This window comes from Suncus etruscus, chromosome 1 (genome assembly GCF_024139225.1).
Source record: "Suncus etruscus isolate mSunEtr1 chromosome 1, mSunEtr1.pri.cur, whole genome shotgun sequence".
Taxonomy (NCBI): Eukaryota; Metazoa; Chordata; class Mammalia; order Eulipotyphla; family Soricidae; genus Suncus; species Suncus etruscus.
This window is the reverse complement of record NC_064848.1, coordinates 143,884,790-143,899,372: the sequence shown is the minus strand read 5'-3', so window position 1 is coordinate 143,899,372 and position 14,583 is coordinate 143,884,790. Positions and strand designations below refer to the sequence as shown.

The 14,583-nt window shown below is 42.1% G+C and overlaps 1 protein-coding gene across 1 annotated transcript in view; it reads right to left on the bottom strand.

Moving 5' to 3' along the window:
- The window catches only part of BPGM (bisphosphoglycerate mutase), a 30,804-nt gene extending 22,414 nt beyond the window's left edge, over window positions 1-8,390 (bottom strand). Inside the window, exon 1 of the mRNA XM_049775490.1 lies at window positions 8,305-8,390. The gene's annotated coding sequence lies outside the window, so the exon portion shown is untranslated. The remainder of the gene's footprint in view (window positions 1-8,304) is intronic.
- Window positions 8,391-14,583: the final 6,193 nt, after the last annotated feature.

Below are 14,583 nucleotides of genomic sequence, written 5' to 3'. Positions count from 1 at the left end.
AGCCAAAAGTCCAGGAAAGGTTCATTTTCATATGGTTCCTGGTTTAAATCCCAGAAACTAATTTAAACACAAGGCTACAAACTAGACTGAGATCAGCAGTGCCTAATAGGTGATTAAAAGGGTGATCTCTACCAGGCCACAAATTACTGGGGTGGTCATGATCCCTAGGACCCAGAATCCCCCCCCCCCAATCTATCCCTCTGTTTGACTCTGTTACATCCAACACTCTTCCATGGGGCAGTTCATCTAGTTCTAGTTCCAAGAATATCATCCACTCTGTTTGCACACTCTGAGATCGACTATGTTCAGGAGAGGCCCTGATTTCAACTAAAACTCTGACCATCTCATTCCCAACCTGGAGCAACTAAAGTCTGAGTCCCGGTATGAAGATCAAGACTCCCTTGGCTTCACTTTACAAGGGCTTCTCCAGTCACAACTTGTCCTACCTAACCCAGGCAATCATTTCACAAACTGCATACAAACAAGTGGAGCAGAAAGGAAGGCTCAACTCATGACTACAAGGTGCACAGTTGAGTTGGGAAACAGTCACCACTGAGTACAGAGAGATACCATATTGAAACATGTACATCCAAAAAGAAAGAAACATGTACATTCCACTCTCAAATTCTAAACAAATATTTCCAGAACCAACCCAAGCTTTGTTTTTCTCTGCTGGTTTTGCTCAAGCTCACCAGCTTGAGGGTGTTTCCTTGGGCTATTCATTTTTACTTCAGCTCAAGTTACTACCGCCTGAATGATATACTAATTTCAATTTGAGCTTTACTTCATACTCAAGAAAAGGTCACTAGTAATGAAGGACTCCTTCCCTTTTGAAGCATAATATGACTTGGGGCTGAGTGATAGTACAACAGGGAAGGAATGTGCCTTGCCTGTTCTAGGACTAGCACCCCATGTGGTCTCCTGAGCCTGCCAGGGTTATCCCTGAGCACAGAGCCAGTAGTAAGCACTGAGCACCACCAGATGTGGTCCCCATACCAAAACTAAATAAAGCATACTGACTCAAAGACAAGGCCTTTATGTGAATAAAATATCTCTAAACCTCTTTCTTTTAGCTGTTTCCCCTTCCCCTTCCTTCTTGAAGAGGTTTTTGTTTTGTTTTGTTTTGTTTTGTTTTGAGTCTTCTAGAACATCACTATGCCTGGTCCGTAGCCCTAAAATGGTTCCTAAAAAGGCCAGTCAGTAACTTCTGATGGGAGAGCCTCACCTTTTCTCAGCACTCAGAAGCTTTGATTTCTCTGAAGCTAACTACTTCAATCAAGGGGAAATGATTGCTCTAAGATGTGGGACTTATATTTCCCCAGCTCATCCAGCGTAACTTTGTGGACTTCCCATTAACAGTTGTACAATGATGAAGAAAGGACAGAGGGTGCCAGGGGAGCAATCATTCAAGGGACAGGAATACTTGAATCTTCCACAATCTTGGTTTGAAGGAAGTACTATGATTACTGTCATCATACAGATGCAGAAACCCAGGAGAGATTAATCTGCCCATGGTGATGAAGATGGTAACCAGCAGAGCTGGAGTTTGATCTCAGAGAAGCTGCACCCCAAAGTCTACACGGAGAACTTTAACCACACTTTTCTACTTTCAAAGCCACCTTAAACCCTTGGAAACTTATACTTTGTCATTACTGACATTAAAAAGAATTATTTTTATTCCAATACCCTAATGCTCACTATATCCAGTCATATTAGTTTTTTATTTTTCAAGCCCCATTAGGGTGGAGGTGACAGGGCATACTTGGCTGTGCTGAGGTTACTCCTGACTCTGTGAGTTTAGGGGTAATGCTCGAGGAACAAAGTAGTGTTAACGATTAAACCAAGGTTAGAAGCACTTAAGTGTCTAAGTTAGTCTTCTCTCTCTCTCTCTCTGTCTCTGCCTCTCTCTCTCTCTCTCTCTCTCTCTCTCTCTCTCTCTCTCTCTCTCTCTCCCTCTCTCCCTCTCTCCCTCTCTCCCTCTCTCCCTCTCTCCCTCTCTCCCTCCCTCTCCCTGGCTGGTGAGGAATGGAGCGTCAAGCATGAATTCAAGAGGAGATTATTTCAGAGTAATGCTTCATGAAACTGCATTTGGAAACATACTTAAGGTTTTAATTTACAGGAAAGGGGTAAGGAATACTATTAAGGAATACTACATATAGAGAAAGGGGAGGCATCAGAACTGACTAGAGGAAAAGTGACCATTGTTCTGAACACCTATGACAGGCTTGCTTTTGGCCTCTTTCTCAAGAAAGAATTATTATAAGACCCTTTCACATTTAAGTATCACAAGTAAAAATTTACATGATTACCCCATAAGCATAAGGGATAACAAGAGTGTAGGAGGAGATCAGTCGAGAAAGATAAGACAGAATAGTGCCTCCAGAAGGGCCTTGTGCCAAGGAATGTATGTTCTTCTGTAAATAATGGAGCATCATCAAAGGCATAATCATGTTGATCTTACAAGGAATGTGCAGCACTTAAAAATACAGAGAAATTGAGAAAATTAAACAGTCACATGACTACTGTAAGGCTTTTGTAATAATCCTGGTGATGCATAATCAGACCTAAACCAGGCTTAATGGTTGTTAAGGTGGGACTTTGGAATAAGGGTACTCTGATGATGGGCATGATAGAGCAACACCACAGAAAAATATAAAATTAAAAGAACTTTGGTAGAGCGTCTTGAACATATTGGTGCTTGTGAAGATGTTGCAAGTACCTTTGTCTATCAAAACCATGTAACACTGTTGGAACAAGTTACCTACGCTATAAATTAAAAAAATTAAAATGGGACAAAGGAGATGGATGTGTAAGACAGTACAGCTTAGCTCAGGTGCTAGGAATTTTTTCTTTCGAGGATCAAACAGTATATGTTATGCTTGATTGGCTTTATGATCTCTGGTTACTGTTATTCATCTGCCACTGTAGCTAAAAGCAGTTATAAATAATGGGATTGTGTTTCAATAAAACTTCGTGTATGAATGCTGATAGTTGAATATCATGTAATGTTTCTATATACAAACTGCTATAATTATTTGATTTATTGTAACCATTCAAACAAGTAAAACCATTCATAGTATCTTAGCTGTACAGAAAAAAGGTAGCAGTGTCAGTGTAGAAGATTGCCTTAGATTACCAATCCCAGGCCTCACATGATACCATTCTCGTTACTACTCATCACATAAACATTTTGAACTTTTTAAGCACTCTATCCTAGAGTAACCTCAACATTCTTAAATGACCTGATTTTGTTCTTGGCTACAGTTCAAAGTTCCTTGAGTAACAGAATCCCATTCATAATTATTTTGACCCACCACAGAAGATTACATTAAACACCTTTAAATGAGTCAGTATGACTTTGTTTAACTGAACCATTTCATGTGGATTCCAGAGAGAACAACAGGGGAAAATTAGTCACCTTGTTAACCTTTTCAAAAATAAAAAATAAAAAAAGGCCTGCTGTTTTGACATTCACCTCAGAAACTATCATCTCACAATTCAAATGTGTGTACTCTTGTTTGGAAATTGGAGCTATACAATTGCCTTGGTGATAAATAAGGAAAGAAAACAAAAATTTTAAAGAAAGAAATAGGATGGCTTAGAGATAGAGTATAGAACAGGGGTGGTGAACAAGTTAAACTTGTTAAACTTAGTTTTAAACTGTGAGAGTCAGAGAGCCACACCACGCAGTGACCTGCCAAAACAGACAAACACTCACACAAAAGCATATAATTTTAGCAATAATCTATTAAACACATATTGCATCTTGCCATTTTGAGTGAGGGTAAAAATCCTGTCTGCCACCCCCCGGTATAGAGCAGAGCAGGTAGGAGATTTGCCTTTCATGTGGCTAAGATGGGTTCAATCTCTGGAATCCCATATGTGGCACCAGCCAGGTGTGTGTGTGTGTGTGTGTGTGTGTGTGTGTGTGTGTGTGTGTGTGTGTGTGTGTGTATCCCAAGGGGTGTGTGTGTGTGTGTGAATCCCAAGGGGTGTGTGTGTGTGTGTGTGTGTGTGTGTGTGTGTGTGTGTGTGTTTAGGAGAGGGAGCAAGGATTAAAAGAAAAGGCTTTGTAGAGAGGCCGTATTTTCAATCATACAAATGCACAGAAATTCCATCTAAAACAAGAAATGTAATATTGCCACCATAAATTCAAAGTTAGGCTTCCAGGTCAGCATGCTTTTAATAGGCAGAGATGGAGAGTGCGAACAGGGGTGGATGCACACCAGAGTATTTGTTGAATTTCCTTCAACAGAAGTTCTTCTTACTCTGTGTGGTTTCAACAAAGGGAGCCTAGCACTTTCTACTACTGCCCTCATGAAGTCATAGAACTCTCTACCTTCCCCCTCTACCCATAGCTGCCTTCTTAAACGAATACTCAGGGGACATGGCTATCTCCCTTCCTAGGGATACTGAAAGCTAAAGTGCTGAAAACTCCAAAGTGACAACGCATTAGCACTTAGGGTAGGAAGAAGAAATTACAAGATAAAGATAGGCTTTAAATTGCTGTCTTTGGAACTAGAGAGGTATAGTATAGCATGGTGTTTGCTTTGAGTAGAGCCAAGCTCTGTTTGATACCTGAAACTTCATATGCTCAGTCTGTGGAGCACCACATGAGTGATCCCTGAACATAGAGCCAGGGGTAAACCCTTCATAGAATAAAAAGAAATCTCAGCTTTCTATTTCCAAAACATTGAGTAAAAAATGTGGCCAATGTCCTGGTGCTGAAGTGATATAAAACCTGGGCGGGAGTTTTTGATCCAAAGCTTCCCTTTAAATATTGAATATTCAAGTACCGTCCTTGATAGCTGAGAAGCTTTCCTTGGTCTGAGTCCTCTGTGCACAGCCTTGAACTGCTCAAGCAGTGGTTCACTGGGAAACTAATTATATAGAAAATAAGTTGGTTACATTAGAAGACAGAGAAAAAGCGAGCTTAATTATGTCTCTGGTGAATTAAAAGGAAATAGTTGTTAAGGGGAATGAAATCTGGGGCTTAGGACTTCAGAGTCTTAAAAAAATATGCCATCCCCATAATCAAGCTCAATTTTAAGAGCTCAAACAAGATGGTACCTGAAAGTACCTAGTGTTCCATCACCTGTGACTTAAGAAACTTTATAGTCACGCTTCTGTTTCTTTTAAGGGCCACACACAGAAAAGCTCAGCCTTGTGTGTATGTTGAGCAGTTTGGTGCTTGGTCCTAGCAAGGTTTGGAAAGGGCAGTCAGGGTTATGCCTGGCAATGCTGGATAGGCTGGCAACATAGCTGGTGGTATTTGCTGTGTATGTGGTGTTAGAAATTGAACTCTATGTAAACATGTGTTCTACCATATGAACAGATGAACTCCAACCTACTTTTCCATTTTGATTTGCATTTTTAGTACGCATCTTGCCCAGAAGTAAACTTTACTCACAGGTAATGATTGTCCAGGCATAATGGAACATAAGTAAGCCTGAAATGATCATGTTAAAAAGGACCCAAATGAGCCGGAGAGATAGCATGGAGGTAAAGCGTTTGCCTTGCACGCAAAAGGTTGGTGGTTCAAATCCTGGCATCCCATATGGTCCTCCGAGCCTGCCAGGAGCGACTTCTAAACACAGAGCCAGGAGTAACCCCTGAGCTCGGCCGGGTGTGACCCAAGAACCAAAAAAAAAAAAAAAAAAGGACCCAAATGAGAGTAGGAGGCTCCCCCAATTCCAAGGAAGAGCCACATGAAATGAGGTGAGTGCTTGTCTGGGTGTCCCACTTGTTCCAGCCTGCAAGTATCTCTAATGTGCAAAACACCCACACATCCCTGCTAACTTCTTCCCTGAGGGGAGTGTCTGTTGTCACCACAACAGGAGTTTGTTTTTCACCAAATCCCAAGCATTTTTTAAGTCTGAAAATATAGATACTGGTCCAGCTCTGCTACTTTCAGAAAGTGTGATTGTGACCAAGTGATTTATCTAGATCTCCCGTTTCTGTTGCAAAAAGATGCGATATTGACACTATAATTCTCAAAGGGAATTAGAAAGAAAAAAGAAGTTGGTGGGGAATGGTGAGGAAGCTCTCTACCCACGAGGCGGAGGCACTGTGAGTTGAATAGAGCAGATGGTAAGCAAAACTGGCCCTCATCTTAGGCCTCTGAGAATGAGCCTGCTTTGCTACAGGATGAGCAGAAGCAAAAGCTTTGGCAGAATGAGGGCTAAGGATAAGGAGAAAAGGTTAGATGAAGAGTAACAGGAAGATGTACTCAAATGTTTTGAGTACTGCGAAGAAGGAAGCACAGATGATAAGATACAATTCCAGATGTATGCAGAAAAAGCAAAATTCTAGTATCCAAATGCCTGAGTGAAATACAAGCATTTTATTTCCATTTCATAAACGTGTTTCCTCCAAACTTGTGACCATGTTTTGGTGAAAGAGTTGTATTAAGGTGTAACATCTGTAGTCCTGTTTGCCCCTATATCAACTCCTTACACCAGGTTTCTTTCCAAAGATATTCAAGAATCTACCAAATATTTGTATGGCTTCTGGCATCCGGCAACAGACACAAGATGAAGGCATAGGTGTATTCAGAAATATCACTCATGACTTAAAATGAGATGTGCCCCCTTAATCTGAACCAGGGTAGAAGGCAAAGGAGGAAGAAAGTTGGAAGGTCTACCTAAACCTAATAGCAGTTGACTCTGCCCATTGGAATAATTTATATCAATGGTCTTCAAACTACGGCCCGTGGGCCACATATTGTATTTATTCCCATTTTGTTTCTTCACTTCTAAATAAGATATATGCAGTGTGCATAGAAATTTGTTCATAATTTTTGTTTTTACTATAATCTGGCCCTCCAACAGTCTGAAGGACAGTGAACTGGACCCCTGTTTAAAAAGTTTGAGGACCCCTGATTTTATATTCCATTTATGTGTTATTATTATTGCCTTTGCCTGATGAAATACTTATTATCATAAAGTTTAATAAAATAAGTTATTATACTTAGTTTTAATGGTCATTCTAAAAATGACCACTTTTCTACAATGACATGTTGGTTCCGTTTGGTTTCAGTTTGGTTTCAGTATGGACACAAAAGCAACCGGTACTGAAGTTAGAAACTTTTCTAACAAATCATTACAGAATTTATTGCAGTCAAATTCTGTTTACGTACTCGTGGTGGAAAAAAAAGTTTAATCATCTTTAATTTAAAACAGACTTTTAACACAGACATGGGCAGAAGAAACAGTTTAATGAGACATCCGCTTTTTTTTTTTTTTTTTCAAGATGCAAAACCTGAAGAGTCAAAGTGGAAATGATTTGGTTGCGGTCCCACAAATAGCAACAGCTTCATGACACCTAAAACCCCAGTGTCTACTTCCAAGCCACACAGTTGCTTACATTACACTTCTCTAAAGTCCACCATTTAAAGGAGCATCTACTGTGTTCATGATGAGAAAGGAACGAAAAGGTGAGTAAAACCTAGATCCTGAGTCTAGGGGAGGCAGTTTCAAAACAGAAAGACAAATGACCATTTTCTCCTTTCATAATAATAAAAACCTTAGGAACTAACTCGCAGTGAGAAGCAGTATTTCATGTGCTATTTTGGTTTTCAGGAGTCTGCATTCAATGAACATTCTGGTACCCAAGCCTCCAGAATTTGGAAGGAAAGACAGTAGAGAAATGGGAGTAATAATGAGTGACCCACTTCCCTTTCAAAACTTGACTGGGAACTTATTCAGATTTCCATCATGCATTTTATTGTCCTTCTCGAATAAAAGTGCCCCCAGACTCTTGAAAAGAGGAGAAATACATTTCAGTGCATGGTTCTAAGAACCTGTGATTTTTTGCTCCTGATTTGAGCGCTATGTGAAAAGCATTGCATGCAGGATTTCAACCTCCTTCCCTCTTCTCGGCATGCATGCTGTTCTGTCGACTTAGACTTCCAAGGCCAGGTCTGCCAGGACCCTAAATAGAAGGTTCTGGACAGTCTTCAGGGTTTCCCCCTGAAGAATCCCTCATGCCCTCCTGGTGCAGGGGTTCAATCACCCAAGTCCCTGATGTCTAACAGCAATCCATTCATCACTGCCAACAACTCTGTGCATCCCTGCCCTCAAGGCAGAGCACCCTCCTTTCAACAGACAAATCTGCAAACAGCGAGTGGAGCCCGGGGTACAGGTGCGGGTCCCCCTCTAACGGGTCAACGGGTTTCCTCCACTCACGGCACCGGGGTGCCCGGCCACTGGCCTTCTTCCCGCGCTGCAAAGTAACACTTGCAATCACAGGGAAAAGATTTTTTAAAAGCAGCTGAAAATGTTTGCCAAAGCACCCGTCACTCACCTGCCAAGAAGCCACCTGCAGCCCCCGCCTCTCCTCGAAGCCACCAGGCAGCCAGCGCCTCCTAGGACTCATTCCTGCCGCCGGCATCGACTCTCTTTTTCTAGCCCCGGAGTCCGAGTAGGAGGGGAGGTCCTTGGCCTGCGCGTATTGGAAGGCCGGTCTGTCCTTCATTCTAAAGCCCGCCTTTCTCTCGGGGCGACGTCGAGTTCTCTTCCGCTTTAAACAGTCACGTGGTATAAAGGGAGCCTCTAATTGGTCGATCCTCGAGACAAGCATTTACGGAAACCAGTGAAAAGCTGAGTTAGATGTCGGTGGGCGGGCTTATATTTGGGGAAGTAGGAAAAAGCGAAGCCGCCAGCGTTGCCCGGGTTATAGACGACTCGGCGCTTGGCATGAGGACGTTTGGCTTTTTGGCTTTTGTCGAAGGGAAATTAGAGAAGCCTCGGCGGGGATCTTGGAAGTGAGGAGGTGATGTTGCTTTTAACTCTTGGGAAGGCGGCTCAGCCGTGGGCTGCCATCCTCGCTCTGGAGGATGCTGTGGTTTTTCCAGTCTTGAGCCGCGATGAAAGCCAAGGCCTGGCCCGGGTTTTTGGAGCTGGAGCTCTTCTGCCCCTTCTTCTTCTCCTCTGGGTCCTTTTATGGGGCTAGCCCGCGGGCGAGTTCCCTGGCACTCTTGTGCTCCGAGAAGCAAAGTAATAAATGAAAGAGCAGATGAAGGGAAGACGGGTGGAAGGAGGAGAAACGTCAGGGCGGGAGGCCGCAATTACGGTACACGAGCACCCTGTGAAATGCCTCTCAAAGCCTGGCACGGGGCCCTTTGGAGCTAACTAATAAGCAGCCTGGAACTCACACCAGCAACCACCGGGCTTTGAAGCCTGAGCCTCAGAACTTTCGGGTGGGCGAGAAGATAAGGGATGTGTGTTTGCCTGGCCTCATGGGAAAGTCCCCCCCCCCTTTTTTTCTTTCTTTTTTGTTTCTTAGTTCTTTTTTTTATTTTTAAAAATCATTTTATGTAAACAGGTGGTTTACAATGTTGTTCAGAATACATTTTGTTTTCCACAGTTACAAATTCTTTTTTTGTTTTTTGGTCTTAAAAATAAATATCTTTATTCATTTATCTTAATATCTTTATTTAAGCGCCATGATTACAAACATATTTGTAGTTGGGTTTTAGTTATAAAAAAAAAAAAAAAGCAGGGGCCGGAGAGATGGCATGGAGGTAGGGTGTTGGCCTTGCATGCAGAATGACAGTGGTTCGAATCCCGGCATCCCATATGGTCCCCTGAGCCTGCCAGGAGGAACCCCCTGAGTGCTGCCGGGTGTGACCCAAAACCAAAAAGAGAAAAAGGACACACACCCCTTCACAAGTCCCTTTCTTGATCTCTGCAAGTAACACCCCCCCCCCCCCCCCCCCCCCCCCCGTCCATCGTCTTGTCTTTGACACTTTTTCAGCCCGGCTTCATCCTCCTAAAAGGTTGAACTGCGAATGGGCCAGCAGGCTCCGAATAATAAACACAATTCCGAAAAGATCTCCACGATTTTTAAGTCGACTACCACTCAGGAGCATGCTCTCCTTCTACAATGATTGTACGACTTCTTCACTCCTTGGCCTTCATGAGGTGTCAGAATTCCCGCTGGGATCCCTCTGAGCAATCCTTTGCTTCTGAGAAAGTGCCAATCCTCCCCCAAGATTAACTGGAGCATAGGTCAGACAGCTGCAAAAAGGCGCCTTCCCAACCTGCAAAGCCTGAGCTTCAGTTTCCAGGTGCTTTCTATGCTTCCAATCAGGAGAAAGTTTTTCCACTAGTCTGAGCTCTCTAAGCAGCACCCACCATCCATTTTTCTAGCACAGACCTTTCAATAGGGGCTGAAAGTATTATTGCCTACAAATATTTGGTGTGGACTGAGGGTTCAAGCTTCTGTTTGGGTTGTGTTTTATTATTCTGAATGTGCAGGGAATGCTGGCACTTAACACTTCATCAACTCCATCCAACACCAAATTCCTTTAAGGATCATTGCTTGGGCGAGGAAGCAATTGTCTTGCCCACTACTGGTTTGGAGGGCAGAGTAAGATCTCAGATACAGGTATGAATACATAATTCCAGGAACATGCTTTCTATTATCCTACCTCTTCCATCTTCACATCGCTGCCCTTCATTCCCTCTCTCCACTGCACCCTACCAAAAACAGCAGGGTTTTGTTTTTTTTTTATTTTCAAACCCAAGATGACTAAAAGTGAGCTTCTAATTTCATTGTGGTAGAGCAGGCATTACTAATTATAAACTCAGTTCACAACTTTGCTTCACCTTAACTTTTGTAGTAAGCCCCCCCTTTCATTCAACAAGAAAGGAAAAGGCAGGAGAACATAGTGGGCAGCTTGTCTTGCTGTGAGGTGTGGATTCTGAAAAGTTTGTGTGAGCATATAGACCACTGTAAGATCAGGATCAATAGCTGGTTATCTTAATCAGAACCTGAATAAAATAATGTTCTATGATAGCCATGCACATCTGGACAAAATCCTCCCATGCAATGCAGACACAGCCTCTTGTAGGAAAGGTATGCTTGGTCCATTTAAATGTCGAAGCTAAGCATCAACCACAAACCTAAGCCAGTCTGTCGTTTTCTGTTTTGATGGTACATAGGCTCTATCCCTCCAGCAAACTCCAGCATTAATTGGCCCTAAATTCTCTATCTTTTTAAACTGTGGGCTGGCAACTTCATTGTTTTTGTTTGCTTTTGGGCCACATCCAGAGATGCTGAGGGTTTACTCCTGGCAGTGCTCCGGGGACCATACAGGATGCCAGAGATTGAACCCAGATTGGCCACATGCTAAGTGCCTTATCCACTGTACTATCTCTCTGGCCCCACAAAGTTGGCTTTAAAATAAGTTTATGATTTATGATAAATACGTGTCTGATTTAGATATCTTTTTCATAGACCCAGGGTCCTATAAAATTTTCACAAAAGGAACGGCATCACATATGGAAAAAGTAGAAGAAGCCCTGCTGTAGCCCATGTGCAGGACTATTTGTGTCCTTGTCAAAACAGTACCAGAGCATGTCATGGTTTGATTATTTCTGGTTTCTAATCGCCACATCCTACCTGCAGAGCAGATTCACATCTGCTACCCAAAATTTCATGTGGAAGGCCTGTGCTTAACAGTAGCATTGACCCACAAGAGACAGAAATTCCCCAATACAATCCCTCCCTGCACACACAAACCCCCCCACACACTACCATCACCACTGTCACTTATGGAAACCTGAAACTGGAAATACTCTGGGATCAACCACACAGGCTCTCATTATTGCCTTTGCTGCATAATTTGGAATTGGGGTTCCCTTCTGTCCCACAGAGCACTGTAAAGACCAATAGAGGCAATTTGGAAATGACTTTGTAATCTAATCTCTTAAGTCCACACTAGAATTTAAGCACATGCCTTAACCCTTGTCTGTGTCTGTTCTTTATCTGTGACGCAGGGACAATACCTATGTGGCCAGCATGAATGTGAAATGAGATAACACAGTGGATAGCTCATGAACATGGTTCATCTGTGAAATTCTTTTTTTTTTTTTTGATAGACAATTTTTTTATTGTGACTGAAGTTCATTTACATAGAATTATTTATGATACATAGTGACAATGAATGAAGGGCATTCCCACCACCAATGTTATCCTCCCTCCACTGGTTCCCAGCATGTCTCCCACATCTCACTTCTTTACCCCCCAGAATCCTACTGCAAATGGTCGCTGCCTTACAGCTTGTTATAGGTTGGGTATCTATTCTGTTTGGTGTTCCACTCTGGTCATTTTATTTACATGTTCATATGACTGCTCCTGGTATCATTTTTCCCCCGCAATTTATGAGGCTGAATGATTCAAATTATGCTATTCTGTTGGAGGTTAAAAGGTTAAGGAAAAGAGGAGAAAGAATTTGGAATCAACTACTAAAAAAAATCACCGAATAATATCCACAAAAGTGGAAAAGAAAAAAAAAAGTGGAAGAAAAAGGAGAAGGAAGATAATATCAAAAAACAAACAAAAAAATAAAACAAAACAACACCAGAAAAGGTGCTGCAGTGGCAGGGTTTGTGTTACCCCACCTTTTTTTTTTTTTTTTTGGTATAGGCACAGCAAGTATTGGGGAAGGAAGGAAATTCCCGTGGCCTAAGAGATTCAGGATTTCTCCATTCTTGAATCATATTGTCATGGGAACAAATCACTGGCTCCATATCTTCTCATTGCTATATCCCAGGGTTGTTTTTTGTTTGTTTGTTTTTGTTGTTGATTTTTGTTTTTGTGGTGTCAGGAACCTTTCTTCTCTGTTGTGGATGAGAAAATAAGGCCACTATAGCAAGCAATCTTGGTATTTGCGCAGGGCCTAGGAGAGTCTTTAAGGTTCTAGAGGTACTGTTCCACCATTGTTGGTGTGTTCAGTTTTCTGTATCATGTTTTTGCTCGTTCCCTAAGCTGAAGTCTAGGAAATTATGGTTCCAATGGTTCTGCTCAGTCTCTGTTGTCAGAATTGGACCTCTGTACTGAGTAGTCTTGATTTTTGTAAAAGACCTGGGCTATAGCCTAGGGTAGGGTTTTACTTAATGGTCTCCAGGTAGGTTCTGTTCAGCCACAGTTGTCAAAGTCAGGTTTCTGTAGTTAGTGTTCTTATTTTCCATAGTTCAAAGGACGATACTTCTTCTAATTTCCACTTAGTGTTAGGTGATGTGATAGGACCTCCTGGTCTTAGGTCAAGTTTTCATTTCCTTGCTGTCCTCGTTGTCATATTAACACTAGCACAAGTATATCTCCCAATGCAGCTTAGTTCCTGGTGTTGTTGCATGAGTTTGTTTCAGTTCTACGTCTGGGATCTGGGATTTGAGAATGAGCTAACACTGTCCAATCTCGTGGAGATGAGTTGTATCCACATGATATATGTCCAGGATGGGAGGCACCCTTGTATAAAAAGTGTGAGTTCCTATCCTAGAAGATAAGATCTTGTGTCTGAGTCCATGATTTCCCCTTATTTACTGTGCCTATACAAAATGTGTGGTGTCCTTTAGTATTGCTGGTGCTATTCCAGGTAAGGATGACAGACCACACGTACAGTATCTGTGGTGTGGTCTGAGCTTTTATCTCAGACAAGACGTTTCCTTGGTTTTTGACCAAGCAGCACCAAAATTGGTGAGGGTAGAGATAATATGTATATATAAAAAATAGATTATAAAGATAAAATTGATATATATAAAAAAAGGAAATTGAGGGGCTGGGAAGGTGGCGCTAGAGGTAAGGTGTCTGCCTTGCAAGCGCTAGCCAAGGAAGGACCGTGGTTCGAGCCCCCCAGTGTCCCATATGGTCCCCCAAGCCAGGGGCAATGTCTGAGCGCTTAGCCAGGAGTAACCCTTGAGCATCAAACGGGTGTGGCCCGAAAAACCAAAAAAAAAAAAAAAAAAAAAGGAAATTGAGAAAGAAAAAGGGAGAAAAGGTATTTAAAAGAAGAAAGTGATTGGTGAGGCTATCTGTATGTTTAGGAATACATATCTTAAGATACATTTTTACAAAGGTATTAAGTTAACATAGGCAATACAGGCCTCCCAATTAGGTCTTCTGACATATTCTTGTGGGGGGCGAAAGCCAAGGTACTTTTTCATATCACAGACTTTGGTCTAGAGTTTTTAATATATGATTTGCGGCATTTCAGAGTCCTATAGTGTCCTTAAGCTAGGGGTTTTGCTGCAGCTGAATCCAGTATCATGCAACGATCCAGGATTTGAAGAGGATGAGAGGGGTCACAAGCTTGAGACAGGAGGCTTATTGGTTGAGGTTTCTTGCTGAGACAACAGATGAGGGATCAAGAGGGTGTCTTTCATTGAGGAGCTGGATGGTGGTCTGTTGGGAAGGAGGTCAGTCTTGGGGCCTAACGAGTTAAAAACTGAGGGTAAACAGAGTTAAATAAGGGGGAGATAATAAATCCAGGTTGGGATATGGAGGGGTTAGAGAGGTCTCTGGGTGTGGAAAGGCAATAGAGAAGAAGGGCTCTATACATTGTATAAATAAAATGTTTAAGGCTAAGGCTCTGTAGTCAGATAGGACAACTGTATAGAAAGTAATGTTTACTTAGACACTGACTGCAGAAATCTATTTGAGTGCTATTCTCCATACATAGTATATTCCATTTCCTTACCTACAAATAGTCAAGAATAAGAATATTTTTGGACTATGTTAAAAGCCCGCGCGCTTTTAAAAAAGGTTGAGATAAATCTGCTTTGGCTAGCTGTCCAACCC